A 13581-nucleotide genomic window follows, 5' to 3' on the forward strand; every position below is an offset into this window, starting at 1 on the left:
AATACCAACAAAATAAATAAACTTAAAGTAAATGGAAATGCCGTTGTGAAGAAAGGCAATGTTGCCAATGGTTATTTTTGTTTGGCTGGGTCTCATAATTGTTTGCTGCAGTATTTTCATTTGTGAGCCCAATGAAGATGATCTACAGTAGCTTTCAGATTGAGGTTTAATGTAATAAATATATTGATTACACTTGCCTATTATGTTTACTTTTATAATATACTCTATTCTTGACACAGGCAATTATCTACAGTATCTGTCTGTCCATCTTATTAGATGTTGTGGGCACAGATCTCCTTGAGAGGACAGGATATTTTCAGATGGAGGTAAGAGATGTTCTCTGTGACAGTCTCACAGCATCTTGAGGATTATCAGTGGAATAAGACATTTCTAAAATAACCCTGCTCTTGAAGACGTATCCACTGATATATGATCAGCTTCACCCAGTCAAATTCACTGTGATGGAAACAGGTCAATCATGGTCACACTGGACACTGTGGACCATGAACTACCACAACAGAACAAGCAGTTGCTGTTGACAAAACCCAGTGTCTGAATCATGTTCCCAAACTTTACAAATGCCACACCACGAGCTTAGACCATTGGCAAGCACCCCATCACCCCCATCTCACCATAACCAGAAACAGAAGGACATTTTTACTATAGTAACCAAACTGCAACTTGCACATCGAAATATTCTCTTTGTGTATCAGTTAATAGTTAATTGAAAAAGAAAATGTTGGCTTGATTAAGTCTTGTCTTAAAGTTTAAAACAGCTTTAAAAAGCTTTAATTTTAAACAATCATACAGTAGATAAAAAGATTTAATAGGAAAATTTGTTTCACATTTGTGCATGGGCTGTTTTACTTATTGAAGTTTTTCTTTCCTTTTGATGTCGTGTTGTTTTTGTTTCCCGAGCATACTTCACCTTTTTAATAAGGTTACAATAATGCCAAAGATTTACTCTAAGTTTAGTAAAGGCACTTATAGACTTAAAAACAATAAGTTGACAGTACACAATAAGGAACAATACACTCCATTCTAGAGTTTTCTTGGAACAGAATCAAAAGCAGTTCTTATCCTTGTTCAAGCAGACCATGTGAACAGAATAAAAGTGTTTTGTCTTAATGCAGTCTTAGGAGAACAGTCAACATGTAATTGAAAAGGTACATTTCAAGTGAAGAAGTACATTTTCTACAGTTACAGGGTGGCAAATGTAGAATAGAGTCCTGTATGAGGAAGTCCAGGAAAGATCTAGAATATCAATTTTTCCAAATCCTATAGGGATTTTTTTAAACTGATCCAAAGACATACAATATTGCTCAAATATTGATGTTTCATTGCTTGGGAGACATAATGGAGTGCTCAATTATGTTTCATTGAAGTATGAAAAGCTCATGCAAAACTCGCAGACACAATGCTATTTTGTTGCTATGGAGTTGTTAGGGTGTTATGGGTGGTTGTCAAGTCACTGTTGTGGAGTTGCTCGGGTAATATGGGTGGTTGCCAGGTCATTGCTACGGAGTTGCTAGGGTGCTATGTGTGGTTGTCTGGTCGTTGCTAGGATTTTATGAGTGATTTCCAGGCTGTTGCTATGGAGTTGCTAGGGTTTCATGGGTGGTTGCCAGGTCATGGGATTTGTTAGGGTGCTATGGATGGTTGCCGGGTCATTGCTATGGAGTTGCTAGGGTGTTATGTGTGGTTGCCAGGCCTTGGGAGTTGTTAGAGTGTAATGGATGGTTGCCAGGTCGTTGCTATGGGGATGCTAGGGTGTTATGGGTGGTTGCCACATTGTGGGAGTTGTTAGGGTCTTATGTATGGTTGCCAAGCCATTGCTATGGGGTTTCTAGGGTTTTAAGGGTAGTTGCCAGGCTGTTGCTAGGCTGTTTTGGATGACTGACAGTCCATGGCTATCAGGTTGCTTGGGTGTCATGTGTGGTTGCCAGGCAGTTGCTAAAGGAGTTGCTAGGGTTTGGTTGATGGTTGCCAGGTCATTGCTATGGGGTTGCTTGGGTGTTATGGGTGGTTAGCAGGTCATTGCTCTGGGGTTGCTAGGATCTTCTGGGGGTTGCCAGGCCATTGCTACAGGGTTACTAAGGTGGTTTATGTGGTTGCCAATGCATTACCATGGGGTTTCTAAGGTGTTATAGGTGGTTACTATAGAGTTGCTAGGGTGTTCTGGGTGGTTGCCAGGTCATTGCTATGGGTTTGCCAAGGTGTTCTGGGTGGTTGCCAGGCCATTGCTATGGGGTTGCTAGAGATTTATGGGTGGTTGCTTACTAGACAAAGGAAAAAGAGCTTACCCCGAAGTCTTTATAATGTCTTGTGTCCCTCCTTCATTGTAAAAGGACTTTTTTTTATGTATGTTGCACTTTCATAACTCAGGCAAGTTCTCATGCACATTTGATGTATCAGATTTATCAATTGGCATACATGAGCATCGAGTTATTAAATTAATGTGAATAGCATAGCTCAGATGATAGACATGTTGGAGTTCATATATCTCTGACTTTTTGATTGTGTCTTGGCAAATCTGAGCACAGTTTGAGACATTGTAGAGATTTCTACTGAAACACTAGAGACATGACATTACTGGGGGATATTAAACTAGTGAGATATTAAAAAAGTCTCATTTGTGATGTTTCTTTTCTGTGGTGTGTGTTGGAATCACAGTGTTTTGATTGGTTGAGCCCCCTCTATCCTCCGCGACCCACTTTAATGGTTCCGCCGGGCGTGAAAGTGCAGGATAAGAAACTAAGAGTTCAGATAATCATGCACTTCACACAGAGAAACAATAGCAGTCCGGAGCTCTCCCACCACCTCCAATCGACTTCTCTCAGACGCTCAGAGTTTATCAACACAATGGTTTCCTGTACAGGCGGTGTGTAGTCTGCGCACAGGGTGAGATCCCAGCGGCTCAAGCGGAACTCACGGGCCTGTTTGTGTCATGGCACTCTATGACCCGTCTTCCTCACAGTCATTCATCACCGCTAAAGCGCTGAAAGAGTGATGATTGCTAAACATCTCCCTGAAGATTTTATTAAAACAGCTTGATTTATTCTTTAGACAGGCTAAAAACAACAAATGAAGCTCAGGACAAAATGGACCTCAGATCAATAGGGACACTTTTGGAAATGTTACTTTTCTTGGCACTTTTAATTAAGATCTAAATGCCATATAACCTGACATTATCTGTTTATAGAAAGCTTAGGATGTCTCCAAAAGCAAAAATTAAGAAGTAATTATTGGGAAGAAGAACATCTGAAGAGCCTCTTTTGACAAAATCACAGATTTTATTTTTCAGGCAGTACAAAGAGGGACACTTCAATTTTTTCCCCACTCTTAAACAAGCTAGATAGGGGCCTGTACTGAAATGTAATAAGAAACACATTCTGTAACTCCTCTTTAAATGACCCAATATGCTGTCCCACTTTACCAATTATGCCTCTGGAAAAGTGGGACAGAGGAAAACTGATTCTACGTATATACAGTGTATATATATATATATATATATATATATATAAAAAGAAAAATCTACAAATTATTTGGAAATTACATTCTAGATTGTCTGATACACTTTCACATCATAAATCATCTGTAACATTTACGACCATTAAGTAAAATTTTACTTCTTAATAACCTTAACAAGATTTCCTCAGACGTCTATATCATTTTCCTTACCATTGCTTTTCCCGGCAGTAGCCATGAAATGAATTTTGCCACGACCACCGATGTGACATCAGTTTAGGAAGCCAAAAGATTTACTGTTTATTTCCCAAAGATTAGTTTAGTAATGAGTTTTAATCATGTTGTGAAATGCATATGGATATAATAGGGATCAAGCTTACTGTAGCTCTCCCACTTTACCTATATTCACCCTATATACCTTTTTTGATATATTAATAAAAAGAGCTATTTTTAGTAATCGAGTAGGCAAACGAGGTAAAAACGAGAAATAGCTAAAGTAACTGCTCTCCCGTAAGAAAGACATCTCAGTAGTTTCTCCACAACAGCAAAAAGAATAAATGGAGACTTTTGCAGAAGCTTTGTGCTTTTCAGGGGATTCTCCTGAGAAAAAGACTCTAGTAATCTCACATGAGTCTCCTCTAGAGTTTCAGAAGAGATTTCAACAATGCCTTAAACTCTGTTCAGATTTGCCAAGATATCAAAGTCTGCAATCAAACGTTAGAGATGTTGGGATGAACTAAAATCTAAAACATTTCTCATCAAATTATTCCAAGACAAAATGATCTGAGCTATTCTTTCCACATTCATTTTATAGCTCTGTACTCTATTGTATGGCAATATTTGACTTTGATGCATCATGGAAGGGTCACATCTACCACTTTCTCATGTGCTTCAGCATGCAAAATACACACAATCGTGATCAAACTTGCATCCAGACCTTTAGGAGACTGCAAACTTAAACAGGAGGCTTGTTTGCTGACCGTTGTGTCCATGTGTGCCTTATCTCTTCTTAGAGGTCATGGGTTCCAGTGCCCAATAACAATCGTAAGAATTGTTTGTGTTGTTCTCAATGGTCAGGCACACCGGAGATGGCGTGATTAAACTAGGCCGGCGATACACTCAAACAGGAAGCGTTTCGTGAGATTTCCCACTGGATGTTGTTCTTATGGATGTAATATACCCAGCACTTCCAACTGGTGCTGCTGTCTGCTTCCCTTCACATCAGTATATCCCAGCACTGACTTCAAGGTACATGCCAGCTCCTGGGAAAGGGCACACTCTAAAATCCTCACGCTACAAATATATAGACAATAAAAACTTCACAGATGTGCATAAGTTTCAATTTGTCATTTGTTTCTAGCAAATATTTTACATTTCTGGCATTAATTCAAAATCAGCACAGTACAGAATTTGTAAGATATGCAGTACAGAAGTTTTGATGAAATTTGTATGCATCGCTGTATTTCTCACATGTAATTATCATTATATAAAGCTTGCTAAGTCAAGCATCACTATTGCACATACTTTGGGTTAAAGGAACATTCTGCATTCTATTCAAGTTAAGCTAGCTAATGTTGATAACCACAAACATTTATTTCGTCCCTCCAAAAATCTGTGTTCCAGTGACACACTTACAATGGAAGTGAATGGGGCCAATCTGTAAACATTAAAATACTCACAATTTCAAAAGTATAGTCACAAAATTTCAAAGTTCAAATTCGTTGCTTCGACGGCATAATGCGGTACACCCAAAATCAAACTTAAAAATGACGATTTAAACAACTTTACAGCTCAAATGATACATGAGTTTTAACAGAAGAATTAATGTAAGTGCTTTTATAAAACTATAAGCTTCTCATTTCTGCCTTTAAACCCTCCAAAAATTGGCCCCATTGACTTCTATTGTAAGTGCCTCACTGTAACCTCCATTTTTGCTCTTTTGAACTTGGGACGAGTTGAATTTATTGGATCAACATTATACCACAAATTCTGTGGATTGAGCTTAACTTGTATTGAACCTGGAATATTCCTTAATGGATTTTCTAAACCTATTCAAATAGGTATTAACCATTGATTTATAATATAATATAACATCCTAGCATCATGGCAACAAGTTTTTCACTTGCAAACACCACTCACAATGTCTTGAGAAAATGTAAAAATCAAGTTAAATTCTGCAACTGTATTTATAAGTGAATTTATACATTTATATTTATAAATTTAATACTTTTATATTTTTATATTATTATTTTTTTAAAACAATTGGATTATCTATAAAGCATTTATAAGCATCATATTATTTAAACATAAAATATTGCTGCATCACATCAATGCAATCGATTTGCATACCGCTTTTCACAATACATATTGTTCCAAAGCAGCTTTACAGGAAATTGAAAGAAATAATATTAATAAGATTATTTTTTATATATATAATATTATAAGTACTGTAAATATAAGACATATTAAAATGAAATAATTGTACAAATAATAATACAAATAGAGAAACAGAAAAATATGTAAAAAAAATTTTATGTTGAGTCAAAGGCAACAGTGCTCTCTGTTGTTAGAAGATGAGGAGGAAATCTTTGCAACCTCTTGCTGTCACAATATTTAAGCAATTGTACATGCGTAAACACATGTGTGCCAAATAGTCATATTAACTGATGTAATTTTATCCATAGTGTATTAATGATAGTCTTGATTAATTTGTTGTTTAAATTATTTATGACACTACTGGAATCCATACAGTGTGCTGTATCATATTTTAAACTTGTGTAGTGAAATATTAGCTACATAATACAAACCATACAACAAAACAAACTGAACCAAGATGCAAAACACATGTTCATCTCGTGTTATTTTCAGTGGGGAATATTACTGATTATACATTTTGAGATGACATCACATCCTGTGATTGATGCAGGTCATGTCCACAGGCAAGTGAGTAGAAATTAGGACAGAGTTTTACTGAAGGCAATATATTGATCAGAGTTTTTATGTTTCCTGCTCTATATGGCTGTACCTATGTGTGTTGCCAACCGCAACAATAAATCTGCATAATATAATATGTCTGTCTGTCTGTCTCTGTCTATCTGTCTGTCACATGACCATTCTATCTATCTATCTGTCTGTCTGTCTGTCTGTATATCTATCTATCTATCTATCGATCGATCGTCTATCTGTCTGTCTGTCTGTCTGTTTGTCACACGACCATTCTGTCTGTCTGTCTGTCTGTCTGTCTGTCTGTCTGTTTGTCACAGGACCATTCTGTCTATCTATCTATCTATCTATCTATCTATCTATCTATCTATCTATCCATCTGTCTGTCTGTCTGTCACACGACCATTCTGTCTGTCTGACTGTCTGTCTGTCTATTTATTTATCTATCTATCTGTCTATCTATCTATCTATCTGTCTGTCTGTCACACGACCATTCTGTCTGTCTGACTGTCTGTCTGTCTATCTATCTATCTATCTGTCTATCTGTCTATCTATCTATCTGTCTGTCTGTCTGTCTGACTGTCTGTCTGTCTATCTATCTATCTGTCTATCTATCTATCAGTCTGTCTGTCACACGACCATTCTGTCTGTCTGACTGTCTGTCTGTCTATCTATCTATCTGTCTATCTGTCTATCTGTCTATCTATCTGTCTGTCTGTCACACGACCATTCTGTCTGTCTGACTGTCTGTCTGTCTATCTATCTATCTATCTATCTATCTGTCTGTCTGTCTCTCTGTCACACGACCATTCTGTCTGTCTGTTTGTCTGTCTATCTGTCTATCTATCTATCTGTCTATCTATCTATCTATCTGTCTGTCACACGACCATTCTGTCTGTCTGACTGTCTGTCTGTCTATCTATCTATCTATCTATCTGTCTGTCTGTCTGTCTGTCTGTCACACGACCATTCTGTCTGTCTGTCTGTCCGTCTGTCTGTTTGTCACACGACCATTCTGTCTGTCTGTCTATCTATCTAGCTATCTATCTGTCTGTTTGTCTGTCTGTCTGTCTGTCACACGACCATTCTGTCTGTCTGTCTGTGTCTGTCTGTCTGTCTGTCTGTCTATTTGTCACACGACCATTCTGTCTGTCTGTCTGTCTGTTTGTCACACGACCATTCTGTCTCTCTGTCTGTCTGTCTATCTATCTATCTATCTATCTATCTATCTATCTATCTGTCTGTTTGTCTGTCTGTCTGTCTGTCACACGACCATTCTGTCTGTCTGTCTGTGTCTGTCTGTCTATTTGTCACACGACCATTCTGTCTGTCTGTCTGTCTGTCTGTCTGTTTGTCACACGACCATTCTGTCTGTCTGTCTCTCTGTCTATCTATCTATCTATCTATCTATCTATCTATCTATCTATCTATCTATCTGTCTGTCTTTCTGTCTGTCTGTCTGTCTGTTTGTCACACGACCATTCTGTCTGTCTGTCTGTCTGCCTGTCTGTCACACGGCCATTCTACCTATCTATCTATCTATTTCCCACACTCGTTGCCTTTAAATCCGAATTCCCGCCCCTTATTAAAATAATTTGAATAGGGGGCGGGGCTCTTAATCTGTCAGCGGAAGCGGCTCGTGTCTCTCCGACAGCTCTTGCCTTTAAAGGCGCATTATAACAGCGGCTGAAGTGCAGAACCAGAGCAGAGAGCAACACCAAAACACATGCTGACATTGAGATATAATCTTTTATATAAACATAAAACACTCTGCCGACATCAGCGCACTGTGACGTCACGGTGAGTGTGTTTACAGTGTTACATTATGCGGCGACGGTGTGTTTGATGTTTGATCGTGTTATGATGGATGGACTGTACGTCCTGTGCACTGTCATCCTTTACGTTTTATTGAGCATGCAGCTTCCTTTATATTGTACTATTGCACTGATATTAAAGGCTCATTGGTAACTTTATCAGTGAGGTTCAATTATAAATTAGTTACTGGTATGGTAGGTATTTTGTATGTCGTATAGGGATGCATTAGTTTACATCATGAGCTATAAGCTACAATTACGGGTTGGAATAAATGCTGCATGTCTGTCATGGAAATTATATATTAGTGTTTGTTGCAGGTGCAGATGATGTTGACAGTTGCTCGTGCGTGATAAATAAGCTGTTTAAAATAGATTATGTCTGAATGACTGTGTTGTAGAGCTGTAGTTTAAAGCCCTTGTGTGTCTTCCTCACATCAGTGAGCAGTAGCTGATGTTTAAATGTGTGGTCAGACAGCTGTAGTGATGAATGAATATTACACAACTGTGTCCCGTTCAGTTTCAGTGAGGATCCTTATGCACCGAATCTCAAGTCGGAACTTTGTGTATCATATTTGGGAGAGCTGCATCTTGTAATTGCTTCCAACTCCTACAAAAAATAAATAAATAAAGGGACCATTTTTGGACATGTACTATGGTAATGTCATGCCTTTTCAGGACAAATAATATGCTAATACCATGCTTTATGGATGTGTACCATGGTAATACCATGTTTTTGGACATGTAACATGGTGTAATACCAAGATTTTATGGACATGCACTATGATAATACCATATTTTAGACACGTACTGTGGTAATATCGTGTTATTTTGGACATGTATTGTGGGAATACCATGTTTTTGGGCATGTACCATGTTAATACCATGTTTTGTGGATATATACCATGGTAAAACTATATTGTTTTGGACATGTTTCATGATAATACCATGTTTTTGGACATTTGCCTTAAACATACCATGTTTTTTAGGGCATTTACCATGGGAATACCATGTTTTTGGGGGCATTTGCCATGGGAATGCCTTATTTTTTGGATATATACCATGGTAATACCATGTTTTTTGGACATGTACCATGGTAATACCATGTTTTTTTGGGTATGTACCATGGGAATACCATGTTTTTTGTGGCATTTGCCATGGGAATACCTTATTTTTTGGATATATACCATGGTAATACCATGTTTTTTGGGCATGTACCATGGGAATAACATGTTTTTTGGGCATGTACCGTGGGAATACCATGTTTTTTTGGGCACGTACCATGGGAATACCATGTTTTTTGGGGCATTTGCCATGGGAATACCATGTTTTTTGGATATATACCATGGTAGTACCATGTTTTTTGGGCATGTACCATGGGAATAACATGTTTTTGGACATGTACCATGGTAATACCATGTTTTTTTTTTTTGGGTATGTACTGTGGGAATACCATGTTTTGGGACATTTGCCATGGAAATACCATGTTTTAAGACATGATGAGGTTAGACTATCCAGCATTTTGATAAAAACTATTAAAAAGCGAGATGGCTCAAGCAATCCAGATTGGTAATGTAAACAATTAGGTACATGTTGTACATTCGAAGTTCACTATATTTTCATTCAGCACTAGTACAAATTGTGCTAGCATCTTTACTACTCCAGCCACTGTGAGAACTTGGCAATCCTATACTGCAGATGTTGATAAACTTTGTATGACAAATTGCTTGTTATGTGTCTCATTTGTAAGTCGCTTTGGATAAAAGCATCTGCTAAATTACTAAATGTAAATGTTTTTGGGCATGTATCCTGGGAATAACATGTTTTTGGAAATGTACCATGGTAATAACATATTTTTGGGCATACTGTATATATCGTGGGAATACCATGTTGGGACATTTGCCATGGAAACACCATGTTTTTTTGGATGTGTTCCATGGAAATACCATGTTTTTTTTTTGGATGTGTTCCATGGAAATACTATGTTTTTGGACATGTATCGTGTGAATACCATGTTTTAGGACATTTGCCATGGAAATACCATGTCTTTTGGACATGTACTGTGGGAGAATGTTGTTTTTGGACATTTTCTATGGTAATACCATATTTTGTGTGCATTTATTATGGGGAAACCATGTTTTTGGGACATTTGCCATGGAAAAACCATGTTTTTTGGACATGTGCAGTATCTTGGGAATACCATGTTTTTTTAGACATGTACCATGGTAATAACATATTTTTTGGGCATGTATCATGGGAATACCATGTTTTGGAACATTTGCCATGAAAATGCCTTGTTTTTTGGCTATGTACCATGAAAATACCATGTTTATTGGACATTTGCCATTGAAATACCATTTTATTTGGATATGTATCATGGTAATACCATGTTTTTTTGGACACGTGCCTTGGTAATATATCAGTCTTTAACATACAGTCACAATACATAAAATCCATAAATGAAACATTTGATATCATTTACTTGTGACATTCCAACCCTGTATTTATCTATTTATTTATTTATTTTTATCAAGTCCATTTTTTCAGTTCTGTGAAACACAAAATGAGATGTTAGGCAGAATATCTGAGCTTCTGTTTTCCATACGATGTAAGTGGGATGGTGATTTTATATTGCCAAGCTTCAATAATAACAAAAAGCACCATAAATGTATCATATAATGATAAAACCATTCCTTTTAATGAGCTGTTGCTGTTAAATATGTTTAATCGAATATGCAAATGTAAACGCCAATGTGCAATTGAAACTGGACTGAAGAGTCTTTTGTTTATTGATGAGCTCAGTTGACATACATCCTGTGAAGTTTACATGCCAAACTGGGTTGTCACTAGGTTAATTCAGAATTCATTGAAATTGCATGTAAATTGATCCTCGGCAGCATGCTATGCAAAGCAGAAAAGTGTGTGGCTGCCTGTCTGTGTATAATGGTTTATTGCACACAGTTTTTGCAGGCTGCTGGTTAGTTTGCATTGCTGGGATGCATGTTAACCCCTGTCGTTTGATTGCTCTCTGCAGGTTCTGAGCTGCTGTGCGTCCGTTCAGGGGCTCGGAGAAAAGACACGCTGCTCTCACATGCAGTCAGATTGGAAATTTATGAAGCTTGCAAGGCCTTTTGGTGAGTCACAGTGTTGTTTTTGCCGTGCTGTTTTCAGACGGCTAGACTGTTAAAACTGATATCATGTTAACCCAGAATTGCATAGAGTGTGGGTTGTATTTTTGGATCTTAGAGTGAGTAATGGTTCTGTGTTTTGCTGGCCTGAGATATGTCTGTTTTATAATGATTGTTACATTTTAAATAGTGGCACAGTTATAGACTGAGGTGATGTTTGACATCACTATGGATTCAACTGAGCAAATAAATGCAATGTGTTATTCTTTTAACAGCAACAATGACAGTAGTGAAGTACTTTGGTGACTGTTGCATAAGATCTTTATTTAGTAAATGCCTTTAACTGCTGGGGATTTTTACATCCAGGTCTAACACTGTAAAGCTGTGCAGTCTTACCCTCACACGCTCTAACGCTCCTCAATAATACCCACTAATAATAGCGTTTGGTGAAAAGTGAGTCTTGTCTCTCTCTCTCTTTTTTACAATATTAAACAGCATTCACTATGCATTTAACTTCAGTAATGTAATGTATTTCTGAATGAAACAAAATATTAGGAGCAAAATAGTGTACGGCGGGACCTGGTTTTGTCTGTGAAAAATGGGCTATGATGTTATTGGACCTTTTTGATGAAAGATAAACAAACTTTTCTTTATTACTTCGAATAATGCTTACCGAAAAATTGGATGTGTACCATGGTAAAACCATTGTTTTTTTGGGACATGTACCATGATAATACCATGTTTTTTGGGGCATTTACCATTGGAATACCATGTTTTTTGGGGCATTTACCATGGGAATAAAATGTTTTTTGGATATATACCATGGTAATACCATGTTTTTGGACATTTGCCTTGAAAATACCATGTTTATTTGGACAGTTACCATGGGAATGCCTTATTTTTTGGATATATACCATGGGAATGCCTTATTTTTTGGATATATACCATGGGAATACCATGTTTTTGGACATGTACCATGGTAATACCATGAGCAAAATAGTGTACGGTGGGACCTGGTTTTGTCTGTGAAAAATGGGCTATAATGTTATTGGACCTTTTTGATGAAAGATAAACAAACTTTTATTTTTTTACTTCAAATAATGTTCACTGAAAAATGTTGCACAGTAAGACTGGGAACATTTAATAAGTAACTAGTTTTTTACATTTTCTGAAGAAAACGTGAGTGGTTCTTTCATGTGCAAAACTCACAGCCATGATGCTAGGGTAATGCGGATGGTTGCAGGGACGTTGCTGTGTGGTTGCTAAGGTGTTCTGGGTGTTTTTACTGCATTAATTTGTGGTTGCTATGGTAATTTGTGTGAATATAGGAGTTTGCTTACTGGCCCAAGTGAAAATAGCCCACCTTCAAGTCTCAAAGATGTTTTGGTGTCTAAATATGACTCAGGTCACTCCTTCAATTTAAGTCCCCCCATTTTATCATCCGACAGGCGAACATCATTAGTCCGACTGCTTTGAAATGCAACAGAACACCTCTAATCAAACAAACATAAAGTATTTTAAGTTGTATTGATACATTTGATGTGAAGTTAACCTGCAGAACACATCCTGTGGATTGAGGAATTTGCAGTGAGGTTGCAAATTTTGTACAATACAGGACGTTCTGAAAGCGCACTTGCTGACTCACTTGGCCTCCCTAGCCAAACATTGTTCCTCCCTGGATCTGGTGTTGTTGTAGATTGGCTGCACCCTTCAATATTATCATTTTTTTTTTTGAGGTTACAGAGCAGGATACCAGTCGACTTAGTCAACTGGTTTCATGAGTCATGTGAAGGTGATCGTGCATGGAAATTTCCACAGCAGTGAGCTAAACTAACTGTTGTAGCTAAGAACCCAATAGTCTGTTCAATATTGGGGGACTGATAGTAAAATTTGGTAACATAAAAAGGTAATGAATTAACCCTTTAATGCATACCTCGGGTCTTTAGTGACCCGGGACCTCATCCTTTTTTTGGAGTTATGCCCAATCCTCTTTAGTATTCTGACAACTTTTCTTTTCTGAATAGTTTAATAAAACAAAACAAAAATTGGCAAAATTAAAAAAAAAAACAATAATTTATAATTTATTAATAACCAAAAGTGTATAGATTTGTTAAAACCCAAGATATGTAAGTGTTGTTGTTTTTTTTTTGGTTTTTTTTTTTGCGCACTCATAAATCATATTTTCATGATTATTTCATATCTATATAAGTTTACTATTATGGCGGAACTTC

The 13581-nt window shown here is 37.2% G+C and overlaps 1 protein-coding gene across 2 annotated transcripts in view; it reads left to right on the forward strand.

Annotated features, from left to right (window-relative positions):
• Positions 1–8067: 8067 nt before the first annotated feature.
• Positions 8068–13581, forward strand: part of LOC127420665 (solute carrier family 45 member 4-like) — a 60344-nt gene continuing 54830 nt past the window's right edge. The window contains exons 1-2 of one of the 2 annotated variants that reach the window (XM_051663112.1): positions 8068–8211; positions 11257–11356. The gene's annotated coding sequence lies outside the window, so the exon portion shown is untranslated. The remainder of the gene's footprint in view (positions 8212–11256; positions 11357–13581) is intronic. The other variant, XM_051663113.1, reaches the window with a different exon arrangement.

The sequence above is a fragment of the Myxocyprinus asiaticus genome, chromosome 30 (assembly GCF_019703515.2).
Source record: "Myxocyprinus asiaticus isolate MX2 ecotype Aquarium Trade chromosome 30, UBuf_Myxa_2, whole genome shotgun sequence".
NCBI classification, from domain to species: domain Eukaryota; kingdom Metazoa; phylum Chordata; class Actinopteri; order Cypriniformes; family Catostomidae; genus Myxocyprinus; species Myxocyprinus asiaticus.